The sequence below is a fragment of the Lactuca sativa genome, chromosome 3 (assembly GCF_002870075.4).
Source record: "Lactuca sativa cultivar Salinas chromosome 3, Lsat_Salinas_v11, whole genome shotgun sequence".
Classification (NCBI taxonomy): Eukaryota; Viridiplantae; Streptophyta; class Magnoliopsida; order Asterales; family Asteraceae; genus Lactuca; species Lactuca sativa.
The window spans coordinates 248,094,143-248,107,114 of record NC_056625.2 but is presented as its reverse complement, the minus strand read 5'-3'; the positions used below and the strand labels follow the sequence as shown (position 1 = coordinate 248,107,114).

The window sequence follows — 12,972 nt, the reverse complement described above, 5'->3', positions numbered from 1 at the left end:
TCAACATCCTCTCACTAATATAACCAAAAATATCCTTAATTAGCAATTATGGTGAAATTCCACAATTAAGCGCCCTTAACCTGTTCACCTTAGGGTAAATGACCATTTTACCCTTTGATGAATATGACCCAACCATAAGTCAACTAGGACGCAGAGTTAACCCATAAATTCAAAGCCATCAGACAAAAATCATAACATCAAGTCTCACGTCGTGACCAGCCCTTGGTCACGTCGTGAGATTCCACTCAGTCTGATTCCAACTCATCGCAACTCAAATCGGGCAACTCATACATGAAAAGTTATTGGAACTGATCTCATGAATGAGCAGTGTTCGGTCACGTCGTGAGCCTCAGATGACTCCACAGAAACGGGTCCTTCGAATCTCACGTCGTGAGACCTTGTGTCTCATGTCGTGAGCACAAATTGAAGCCAAAAATCAAGGTTTTAGGTCCTTAATCCATTAATCCATTACACCCAACTCATCTAGCAGCTAAAAGGGATACATATGGTCCATAAAAATGGTTGTTTTATGGTCATGCACACACCATGAATGAACTAATCCATTCTAGGTCAAAAGTGGGAAAAACAAGCATCAAACTCTCATTCATGGCTCTTAAACCCCCTCTAATTTCTAGATCTGGACATTATGATGATAAAGGAACCTTTAATATCCATAAAGTTGCTAACTTTATGGATTTCCTTCACTCAAGCATGCAATAACATGAATAAAATGGACAAAACCCAATATCCATCCATAATATGAAATAAAGTTTGAACATTTAATACTTACAAAGGCCCAAAAGTAGGAATAAATAAAGATGATGATGGTACTTTGCCCACTCCACCACTAGAGTACTTATTTCCTCTTCTTCTCTTCTTCTTAAACCTAGAAATGCGCCAAAAATGGCTAAAGAACTCAAGGAGCAATCTAATTAGGGTTTCTGGAGGCTTATAGAGTGAGAGAGGCTGAGGATGGGCAACCCTAACCCTCTCATTCCATTAAATACGGAAAAATTAGTGTTTTGGTAATCAGGCTACTCTCATGTCGTGAGCAACAAGGGCTCACGTCGTGAGACTCCAAATATGCGGGTCAACAAGTTAACCTTTTCTCATGACGTGAGAGGCATTTCTCATGTCGTAAGTCCTTCCAAAATCTAGAATTGATTCTTGAAACTATGTACCATAAAAATCTGAATGTTATAGTGAAAAATATTTAGGCCAGTTATGTTATTTTGAAGGTTTATAAAGGTTAGAGTACGTTACAGAAATGGTCATTGAGGTTTGGTCGAATTCGTAGTTTTGGTCCTTGCTCTATATAAAATGACCTTGCTCTATATAAAATAACCAAATTACCCTTTCTTTCTTTTGTCTTTTTCTTCTAACAATATATATATATATATATATATATATATATATATATATATATATATATATATATATATATATATATATATATATATATATATATATATAATTGTAGGAAAACCAACAAACAGGAAGGGACAATTTTTTCATAAAAGCAAAAAAACATACTTTTTTCGTTACTTAAACCTTTTCACATTATAAACCCCTACAAATAATTATATGACATGCAGGATTAGCATTCTGTCGTTACTTGACTGAAAAAAAAAAGTGTCATATTCATTTAGGTTGTGCAAAAAAGTTTATAGAACTACAGAATTGGAATTTCGATTCTGTTCCAATGCATTTTACTTGCCAGATGGACGGAATTCAATTTGTAAAATTCATTCAATTCCTAAGTTTGAGGGATTTTACCATTCATAGAAGTGGAATGGAAGGAATTTAAAGTTGATAAACTCAGAAACACACTCCTGGACTAGTATCACCAATCCCCAAAATTAGCCATCAAAAACTCAAAACCCTCCTAATGGGTTGTTGCCCCTTTAATCAAACATATTACCTCCAAAACTAGGCCCAAAAGAAAACATAAAAGAGTAAAAAACAAAAATTAAAAAAGAAAATATTATTTTCATTTTGGTAGCTTACCAAATATTGTGTAGCAGATCAAACAATTGTGGAGCCCGAAAACAAACCACATAAATTTTAATCTGAATGTCATTATATCCATTGTCTAATATTACTAATGAGTAAATGATTATATGAAAGCATAATTAAAAATAACAACATACTTCATGTTTTTATCGTTAACAGAAATATAACATGAAACTTGTAAAATTCTTACAAATTTCGTTTTACATATTGCTATTATTGGTAACAAAATAGAAGTAAGTTGCTATTATGGGAAGTAAGAACATATAAGCACTTCGCCACATACCATAAAACATCATATTATTGAAAAAGAATCAAAGAAATCAAAAAAGATTATTGAAACCGAGTACAAATGAAGTATAAAATTAAGCAAAAATTATAATTCCAAATGAAGTATAAAATCAATGAAAGGTAGTTGCTATTTCTGAATTTATGACCTATAATACATCAAAAAGAAAACATAGTAACCAAAAATAAATGACTTCCAAGTAATGTAGGTTTGAAAGTTGACCAAGATGTAAACCAACTGAATAGAGAAGTTTGCGTTTCCAAGATCAATGTGGTTGATAAACACCAAAAAAACACAATTATTTTTTTTAATAACAGAATCATATGGAATAAAACAATAATAATTCCAAATTTTTATAAGGTTATGGTATGGGTTGTTTATTTATTTATTTATTTATTTATTTTGAAAATAACAGTACTTTGGTAGACACAACAAATGAAACAACATTGCCTATGACCTAAAATCACTTAAAAAACAAATGACATCGAATTAAATGAAAGTAAAAATAGAAAGGAATCATACCTTAATTTTATAAGCAAATTATAGTCCGGATTGTAGGCGTACAATATTGATTATCATATCCACTTCCACTTCCTACAAATACGTCAAAAAGATCTGTTATGCACATTTATTTTACTATGAACAAAAGAGTGGAAGAGACATGAAAATACTAAAAAATTGTTACATGAATGGTGTTAATTAGCAAGATCCAGCAACCAGAAACCTATGATGAAAACAAAATATGCCATTGGTCATGTTACTTTTTACATACTGGATTATGTAACTATGTTATAGAATTAATTATTGTGAAATATAATGAGAGATATGAAGAAGCAAGTGGAAACCTGAAATGTTCTTTTCAATCTTCAATCAAGTATCCAATGTCTGCAGAAAATGTGATAGTTATCAACTATAGTCCAAAATGTAGTTTAGTGGATACAAAATATAGTAAAAAAAAGTATGTTGAAAAAAATATTTATGGCATTCAAAATATAGTCAATATGGTTGGTTCCACATTGCAACCTACACAACGAAAATAAATTTGAAGACATTATAAACATAATATCAAAAGTACAAGGAAATCTTAAAGAGGGGTAGAGATGTCTTTTTCAGAGTACTTATTTAACAAAAGATGAATTAACTACTGAACTCTTACAGCTCATAACCAAGTAAAAGAGTGGAAGCAGGTGTAAGGCTGCCATTTTCTTGAATTTTCACAAAAATAGAAAAATAATAAATGAATTGATAAAATGATATGGTAAAACTCCAAAATCATATAAAAACTAATGCTACAAAAATTAATACCTTTTCATGAAGGTTCATACAGCGCTTCTGAATTTCGTGAGTTCAACTACAGACATTTTCCATAAGCTATCATGATTTCAATCACTACTAACATAACCAAAACTACATTAACTATAACAGAATGAAAAACTATTTTTTTGAGATAAAAAAATATTTAAAACACTAATGAATCTATCCAATAAAATAATATAAAACACAGGTAAAGCGATGATAACAACACAGAAAAAGAGACTTAGGCATTTCATCGAATACCTAGTGGGTAGCGGCCAGAACTTCATCCATATCAGTAAACAACTCATTATTATATCTAAATCTTGTTGGATTTTTAGGCTGGTCATGAAATGGAATACAAAAATAAAGAGCCTGAATTGAATATGTAGAGCAACTATAAAAAGATACAAGATTAATAAAACATAGAAGCAAGAGCAACAAATTGATAATCCATGTAAAAGATCAAATCCATGTAAAATACGTGAATAAAAAGTGCAAAAAAAATTGATTAATTACCTTTGGCATCATCAACGACTGCAGTACGCCCCACTCAAGTTAGAGAACCAAAAATCCATGGATAAAGATGAGAAGCCCACAGTCGGAAGTCATGAGCCAGAAATCCCAATTTTTGGAATCAAGCAATCATCGTGTTGTTTATAATTTTACACACCTATATGGTTTATAGAATCAAGAAAGATAAATAACTGGGATTCAAAAACAAATACCCGAAAATTAAATCATATTGAGAAATTCAGAGGGTTATCGGGATTGTTTTGGGTGTCGATTTGTTGGTGAAGCAGATGACTTCCCATAGTCGTAGGAAGAAATGGAAAAGAAACTATTGTCAATGTCATAGGGCAACAGAATAATCGAACACAGAAGATGGAGAAAAAAAGAAATGAAGAAAGACTGGAGATGAAGCAGAAGAAATCAACTTGGAAAATGGAACATCGGTACTTCATTCACTGAACACAAAGTGGAAACGACGAATCAATTTGGGAGATGAAAATGGAAGTTGTGGAAGGAATTAGATGTAGAAGGTATCGGAAGGTAGAAAGAGGTGGTGGAGTAAATCAAAGAGAAGAACAGAGATGACCATGGTACAGTAACCTAGGTATGATAACCGCATGAACAGTATGGTCAGGTACTATTCGTTAGGTGTCCACCGCGGAGCTCCACAGAATCTACTTTAGCTCTGTGGAATAGAATTTAAGTTTTTTTTTTTACGTTGATTTTGTTATTCCGCGGAGCTCCGCGGAATGCATGTCTATACCCGGAAATGTCCATTTTCATGTCTAAATTTTGAAATTGCCCCTATTTTTTTGCTATTACCGGTATTTTCCCTTATATATATATATATATATATATATATATATATATATATATATATATATATATATCACTCTTCTTCTCCTCTCTATCTCACTTTACAACCGGCAAGTCCAATGGCGTTTCATAAATGCCGGCGCGGAAGCCACCTTAAATTCTCAGAAACTAACGGTTGAGGTAAGAGGTTTGGTTCTTTCAAATTTTAACAAGTCTGAATCACGATGGACTCCAATTTCGATTCTGAATGATTACTATGGAATTCAGATTTCGTTTGTCAATCCCATTTTCCAGTTCGATTTTGTTTTTGAAATCCAATTATGATGTTCGAGTGTTGGATCTCATTCGTGCTTAGACAATAACCATCCAAGGGTTTTCCATGATTTTTCTGCATTGTATCTTTCAAACCCAATTCTTAGCATGTCCTTAACAGAATATGTAAGAAAGTCATCAGCTTTCCTTGATGTCTAAGCGCCGAAAGTTCCACCTCGTTATGTTGTTGTATATACCTCTGGTGTACAATCAAAAAGACAAAAAAATGGTGAATTAATTTGATACCAGTGCATTGTTGGTGGGTTTAAGTAAGGCATGCTTTGAGGATTATCTTCATTCAAATAGAGATTTTGGGCTGATGTTTCAAGGGAAGAAGATGAAACTCTAAGAAGCTAATTTTGCTGCCCACCAAGTGTTTGATAAAATGTCTAAAACAGTTTTTCTTGTGCTGCAGCGTTGTTGTTCAAGATAATGTAGTTTGCTTAGTTTGGATGCTTCTTGTGCACACCAACATTGTGTTGGTGTGTCATTTCCTTCCCTTCCTTGTTTAATATTGTTTCATAGTTTTAGCTTCATCTCGAGGCTTGTTCTCTTAGATGGCTTCTTCTTCCACAAGTTAGAGTGATATTTGTCTGTGCCCGTTCAGAAGCTTCCATTGTTGCCTAAACGGTGAAGTGGGAAGTAAAGGGATTGGTCGTATGATTTCACACATCAAAAGACATCATGTACCTACCGAAGACCGTAAAAGTGTGTTACGTGAAGCTCTTTCTAGTGATGTTGGTCTATTTATGGCAGCTGAAGAAACTTTGAAGGCCTTTGGTCAATGGATGTGTGGGGAGTGTATGACTTTGCAGGCTCTTAACCATTATTGTCATCACCCGGATGGCCGTGTGAGGTTTGTTACAGGGAATGACGGCTCGAGTCGTTATATTGTCGGTATTCTAAAGCCGTCAAATAAAGAGTCGGTGACAAATGCTCTTGGAGGTTTGGTTTTTGATGTTGCGCTCCTTGATCGTGTTTTTAAAGAGCCTATCACTACTGTCAAGAGTATCCCCCATAGTTGTCGTCTTGCTTTCTCTCAGGCTTTGAAGACCGCTCTTTACAAGGCGATTGCCCAACCTGGCTCGGTTGAGGCATGGATGTGTTTGTTACTTCTCCCTCGGTGCACACTGCAGGTGTTTAGACCCAAAAATAGACAAGAATGTAGGTCTAGGAATAGAAAATCTTTACAGCAAAGCTCCATCCTGAAGTCCTTGGATACATGGGGGAAAGAGGGGGGGGGGGGGGTATCACGAAGTTAGTTCAAAATATGTTAGACAATCCTGAGGTTGGAGCTATGAGACAGGGTGGAGGCATCCTTCAGAAGGAGGCTACATCAAGTAACACCAATATCAGACAATGTCTCCGTAAGGTTGCAGATGGTCATTTTACCGCAGCAGTGAAAGTGTTATGCTCATCGGGTGTTGCACCATATAATGGTGATACTATTAAAGCTTTGGAGGACAAACACCCTTTCATATCACCCCCATCCATGCCGAGCCCCATAACTTCTAAACCTCCCCTTGTAGTAGACTTTGACTGTGTATTTGGTTGCATTAAATCTTTCCCTAAAGGAACTTCTTGCGGGAGAGATGGCTTGAGGGCTCAACACTTACTAGACGCCCTTTATGGAGAAGGGTCTGCTATTGCCATAGATCTCATACATGCTATCACTTCAGTTGTTAATTTATGGTTAGTGGGAAGATTTCCAACCATTTTGGCAGAGTTTGTTGCATCCGCTCCTCTCACGCCTCTACTTAAACCTGACAACGGGATCCGTCCGATTGCAGTAGGCACTATATGGAGACGTCTGGTTTCCAAGGTTGTCGTGAAAGGTGTGGGTAAAGAAAGGGCCAAGTACCTTAATGATTTTCAGTTTGGGGTTGGTGTATCTGGCGGTGCTGAGGTTGTGTTACACAGTGCCAATAGGGTGTTGAGTGAACACCATGCTGATGGGTCTCTTGTAATGCTGACTGTGGATTTTTCAAATGCCTTTAACCTGTTGGATCGTTCAGCATTGCTCCACGAGGTTAAGAAGATGTGCCCTTTCGTTTCTTTGTGGGTGAATTTCTTGTACGGGCAAGCAGCGAGACTTTATATCGAAGACCAACATATATGGTCTGCCACTGGGGTGCAGCAAGGTGACCCCTTGGGCCCTCTTCTTTTTGCCCTCGTTTTGCACCCGCTTGTGCACAATATTAGAGACAATTATAAGCTCCTTCTCCATGCTTGGTACCTAGATGATGAGACCGTCATTGGGGATTCAGAGGAGGTGGCTAGAGTGTTGAACATAATTCGGTTACATGGTCCAGGTTTGGGTCTTGAGTTGAACATCAAGAAAACGGAGATTTTTTGGACCTCATGTGATGGTAGGAAGCTTCGTGCCGATTTATTCCCTACGGAGATAGGAAGAACTTCTTTAGGGGTGAAGCTCCTTGGGGGGCTGTTAGCAGAGACGCGGGGTTTATTAGCGGGCTGGCCATAAAGAGAGCGGTCAATGTTGTTGATTTGATGGGCCTTCTTCCACAACTATATGACCCGCAGAGTGAGCTCCTTTTGCTTCGATCATGTATGGGCATTGCAAAACTTTTCTTTGGTTTAAGGACATGCAAGCCGGACACATAGAAGAGGCAGCGTTATTCTTTGACAAAGGATTGCGCAGGTCTATCGAGGATATAGTGGTATGTGGAGGTCCTTTCTTTGGAGACATTCAGTGGCGCTTGGCTTCCTTACCTATCTGTTTCGGTGGTTTGGGTTTGTACTCAGCCTACGAGGTTTCCTCCTACGCATTTGTAGCCTCGAGGGCCCAATCTTGGGCATTACAAGACCACATCTTACGTGACAGTGGCATATGTGGTATGGACTCGGATTACCTATGTGCTATGACTCGTCTCCACGATACGATTCCGGGATTTGACTATAGCGGTTTCACTAATAAGGACACCGCCCCCCCCCCCCCCTAAATCCCAAAAAGCTTTGGCGTGTGCCCTTTTTAGCAAAATCGTCCAAGATATGGAAGTCGACTTCGACATGACTGTCAGACAGAAAGCAATCTTTGAGTGTATGCGGGCGCCTCATGCTCAGGATTTTGTGATAACTATCCCTATTGATGGTCTTGGCCAACATATGTCTCCTGTGGAGTACCAAACTATCCTTCATTACCGCCCCGTGATTCCCATATTCCCAATTGACGAGATATGCCCAGTTTGTCGCAAGGCATGTTTGGATACCTTTGGGGAACACGCGGTTCATTTTAGAGAGCTCCCTGGTTTCAAGTATAGACATGATGTGGTTCAGGATGTTCTCTTTGATGCTTGTCAGCGTGTTGGTATTTCTGTGAAGAAAGAAGCGCCAGTGAACTTTTTGACGGACCCGCAGGATGGCAGGTCCACATTTAGACCGACTGACATTTTGGTCTTTGGATGGATAGGAGGGAAGCATGCATGCGTGGATCTTACTGGGGTCTCTCCTCTCGTTGGTTTGGGGAGCGAGGGTTTCGCAGCTGGGCATGCCGCTTTGAAAGCCGCTGCATGCAAAGTGGTAAAACACGAGAATGCATGTAGAGAAAAATGAACATGTGTTTGTTCCTTTTGCATTCGATACATTTGGTTTTCTCGCACCAGAGGCGGTGGAGATCCTTAATAGAGTCCAACGGGTCATGCATTCTAATGTCATATCTCCTAGATCCACAAATGTTGTTTTCAAAAGAATTATTGCCATCCAGAAAGGGCTGGCGGCGCAGCTTGTTGCCCGTTTGCCTTCAATCGATATGTATTGAAATTTGAAACCTAAATGACATCATTTAGAATATATATATATATATATATATATATATATATATATATATATATATATATAAAATAATAATAATAATAATAATAATAATAATAATAATATGATTCTATATAATTTAGACGATTGATTAAAAAAATAAAAATATTTTTATAAATAATCTATATTAATTCTATTCAGATAAAGATAAAAAATAATATATAATAATAATAATAATAATAATAATAATAATAATAATAATAATAATAAATTGTTAAAAGAAAAATAAAAAAGAAAGAAATGGTAATGTGGTCTTTTATGTGCAGTAAGGACCAACATTGCAATATACACAAACCATATGGATGTAACCTATCAAATTTTAAACATAGGGACCAAAACTGTAAATTCGATCAAACCACACTCGCCATTTCTGTAATTTACTCTAAAGGTTAAATAAGATATTTTTCTGTGTGTCTCATACGAGATTTAAACTTTTAACCACAAACGACGACATACTGCGTCCTCAGTAAATTAGATAAGAGTAAATTACACGAATGGTCCCTATGGTTTTAGGTAATTTGCGCATTTGGTCCCAAACTTATTTTTTTTAACTCGGAAGGTCCCTACTATTTGTTATTGTTACACACTTGGTCCCTACTGTTTATTTTGTTACAGGCTTGGTCCCTATCTTACCTAGAAATATTATTATTTAAATAGGGAAAATGGTGGGGTAGGTAAGGTAAGGTGACGAGGTGGAGTTGGAAGTGTGTTTGATTAAATAAATGAAAAAATCAAAGGCAAAAATAGTCTTTTTAGGTAAGACAGGGACCAAGCGCGTAACAAAACAAATTGTGGCACCTAGTTCTTGGTATGTATTCTTTTATTAATTCTTTAAAATGTTTTGCATTTTGGCCTTGGACTCGGCGAGTTGAAGGAGAAGGGGGATGAGACGTGGGGTTTAAGCAGTGGACTCGACGAGCTGGGTCCCAGACTCGGTGAGTAGGCCCTGTCTGGACAAAAACCCTAACCCGAGGGTTTGCACCCTATTTAAACACCTTAACTCAGCCTCCTTCGTCCCATTTGCTCCCAGAAGACCCCCATAGCAAACCCTAGCCGTTATTGAAGCAATCTAAGGCATTTGGATTGATTTTGGTGCTTTTGTGATCCAAGGAAGGAAAGAAAAGCTTGAAGGATCAAGAGGAGGCTAGAAGGATACGATTTTGAGCATCATTTGCAGTCTACAGAAGGTATAAAGTCTATACTTTGTTTGTTCTTTTGATAGATCCCATTTTGTGGAGTTCTAGGGCTTTTCTAAGCCATTTTGGTCACCAACCATGATTGCAAGCATGGTTAGGGGTTGATGTTTCAGATCTAGGTCCTTAGAGGGGTTACAAGGCAGAAAGGAGTGGCTCTTGCACTCAAAGAAGGCCCCATGCATTGTAAGAGCTTGTTTTAGGACCTTTTGAGCTCAAAGTCCCATGCGAGCATGTAAAGGTTGTAACTTTACGTGCTAGATCGATTGTAGAAGCATAGATCTATCTTTTGATCAAGGGTTGTACATCAGAAATTGAAGATTTAGTGAAAGGATGTGACCGACTCGACGAGTCCATTCTTGGACTCGGCGAGTCCAAGGTTTCTGTCCCATATCAGTTGAGGGTCAAAAGGACCCAGTTGAGTGTGGAAAGGTTTTAAGGGGTCCCAGGGAGTAACCCAACGTTCCGGACTAAGCCATTGTTCTGGAATTCATGGGACTCGGCGAGTGCGTGAGCAAACTCGGCGAGTCCAAGGCAATCTTCTTAAGGATGAAGATGAACTCGACGAGTTGTTCATACAACTTGACGAGTCAAGGACAGGACCTGAGTATCAGTTGAAGTTGAACTCGACGAGTTGTTCATACAACTTGGCGAGTCAGATGAAGATTCAGTCGATGTTCAATTAGAAGGAAAACTCGTCGAGTTATCGCCTAACTCGACGAGTAGAGACGGGTATAAGGACAAATGGAAGGATAGGCATTCGGCGAGTTAGGTCAACTGGAAGTTGAATTTGACTTTAACTTGGTCATGGTTAAAATGGTCATTTTACCCTAAGAACAGTTAACAATGTATGACTAACTGTTTTCTGGGAATTATAGCCGGAGGATTTCCGGAGCAGCAGCGACAGCAGTCAGAGGATTCCCACATAGATCAGCAGCTCCTACGAGGTGAGTTACCTTCCAGTAGGGGTGGGTCTAAGGCCACAATGTCGGCCCACCAAAAAGGGGTATTTAGAAGATAATGTTCTTTGTGATAATTATCTTGGTCTGGTTATGTGATGGTTATGAGGTTTATCTGGATGGTATGTTATGTGTATGGTAGGGATTAGTTTCCCTGACAGTGGTCCTTAGGACCCAAGGGTAGGTCAGTACCCGGATATGCCTGTCTGTATGCTTATATCTATTGATTGTGTGCTAATGGTAGGGGTGAAATAGTCCCCAATTACCGGTTGAAAGATACCGATGTTGATTACCGGTTGAAAGATACTGATGATGGTTACCGGTTGAAAGATACCGATGATGATTACCGGTTGAAAGATATTGATGAAGGTTACCAGTTGAAAGATATCGACGATATTGTATGGTATGTGGTATGATGGGGGAACTCACTAAGCTTTGTGTGTGACAACCCAAAGTTTATTCCGTTACATTACCCCGTTACCGTTAACGGAATATTCCATTTTATAAAAGTTCCGTTAATTTGAGGTCGTAAAATAAATAAACGTTTATTTATTTATATTCTATGTCGTTATTCGTCGTAATAAAATAAGGTAAAAACACTTAACTTACATTTCCATATTAATTTGGAAAAAGTTAATTTTATTACGACCACTAAATCGGGTGCGACCAAAAGCCCCGTTTAACGACAGTATCGGGTAGATTTCCACTGAACTCCAACCCATATATAAGGGGGAATGGACTTCATTCCACCCCTTTTCACTCTCTCTATACTCTCTCTCATAAAGCCCGATTTCGTCTCAAATTCGCAACCAAACGCCTCCAAATCGTAAGTTCCCTTACCCTAGCTTGTTCTAAACATTATGGATTGTAGTTATAGCACAAAAATCGACCATTTAAGCTGTTAAAAAGGAGTTTACGGCCTAAGAGCCTCCTTAGGCCGTAAACCCCTAAAAAGAGGCCAAAATGACCCAAATTTGTCCCTAAAAGCTTGGAAACTAATTGAGGATTTAGCTTAGGAGTGTTTACACCTCAAAAACCATCATTTTTGGGACATAAAAGAGGGTTTACGGCCCAAGCACATGCTTAGGCCGTAAACACCCTCTAAACTTGTAAAATCATGTCCAAAACACTCCCAAACCACCCTTAGGCTTAAGACATAAAATAGGGACTTGCTATTTCGGGTTTGGAACATTTAAACACAAAGAATTGAGGGGTAAATTGGAGTTTACGGCCCAAGCATATACTTAGGCCGTAAACACCCCCAAACCATGCCAAATGTTAGTTTTAATCCCCCTAAATGGCCTTATACTTCATTATAAATTACTAGGATTGTAATAAGGGCTTAAAACTTCAATAAAATCAAGGTATAGGAGTTCACGGCCGTGAACTCCCATAGGGGTGGTTCATGGGCCGTAAACTCCCATTTGGTCCCTTTAAATGACTTAAACCCCCTCATACAATTTAGATTTGGACCTAGAAAAATTCCACGATCGAGATAAAGCCTTTAAACATCCTAGAAGCCCCTCACCATGAGTTTACGGCCGTAAACTCATGGGGAGTTGTCCCAGGGCCGTAAACACTATATGGATAGTTTACTCTTGGAGAGTAAACTCCATTCCTAAGCCATTCACACCCTTAGATGTTACCCGGGACACCCCAAACACTTAACCAAAGTGTTTTCCGCTCCTTAGAGTGTGTATACTTGTTTAATTAGTATTATATATACTAATTATATGTGAACATATGTTATCATATG

The 12,972-nt window shown here is 37.9% G+C and overlaps 1 long non-coding RNA gene across 14 annotated transcripts; it reads right to left on the bottom strand.

Annotated features, from left to right (window-relative positions):
* Nucleotides 1-1,721: 1,721 nt before the first annotated feature.
* LOC111918456 (uncharacterized) lies at nt 1,722-4,710 on the bottom strand. 14 transcript variants are annotated; one of them, XR_002859236.3, is made up of 7 exons: nt 4,112-4,710; nt 3,857-3,934; nt 3,605-3,688; nt 3,456-3,504; nt 3,145-3,322; nt 2,985-3,023; nt 1,722-2,893 (listed from the first exon to the last, which is right to left on the bottom strand). It is a non-coding gene; the product is annotated as an uncharacterized LOC111918456 (long non-coding RNA). The 14 variants fall into 14 exon arrangements; XR_006189578.2 differs by lacking the exon at nt 3,456-3,504; XR_002859237.3 differs by lacking the exon at nt 3,857-3,934.
* Nucleotides 4,711-12,972: the final 8,262 nt, after the last annotated feature.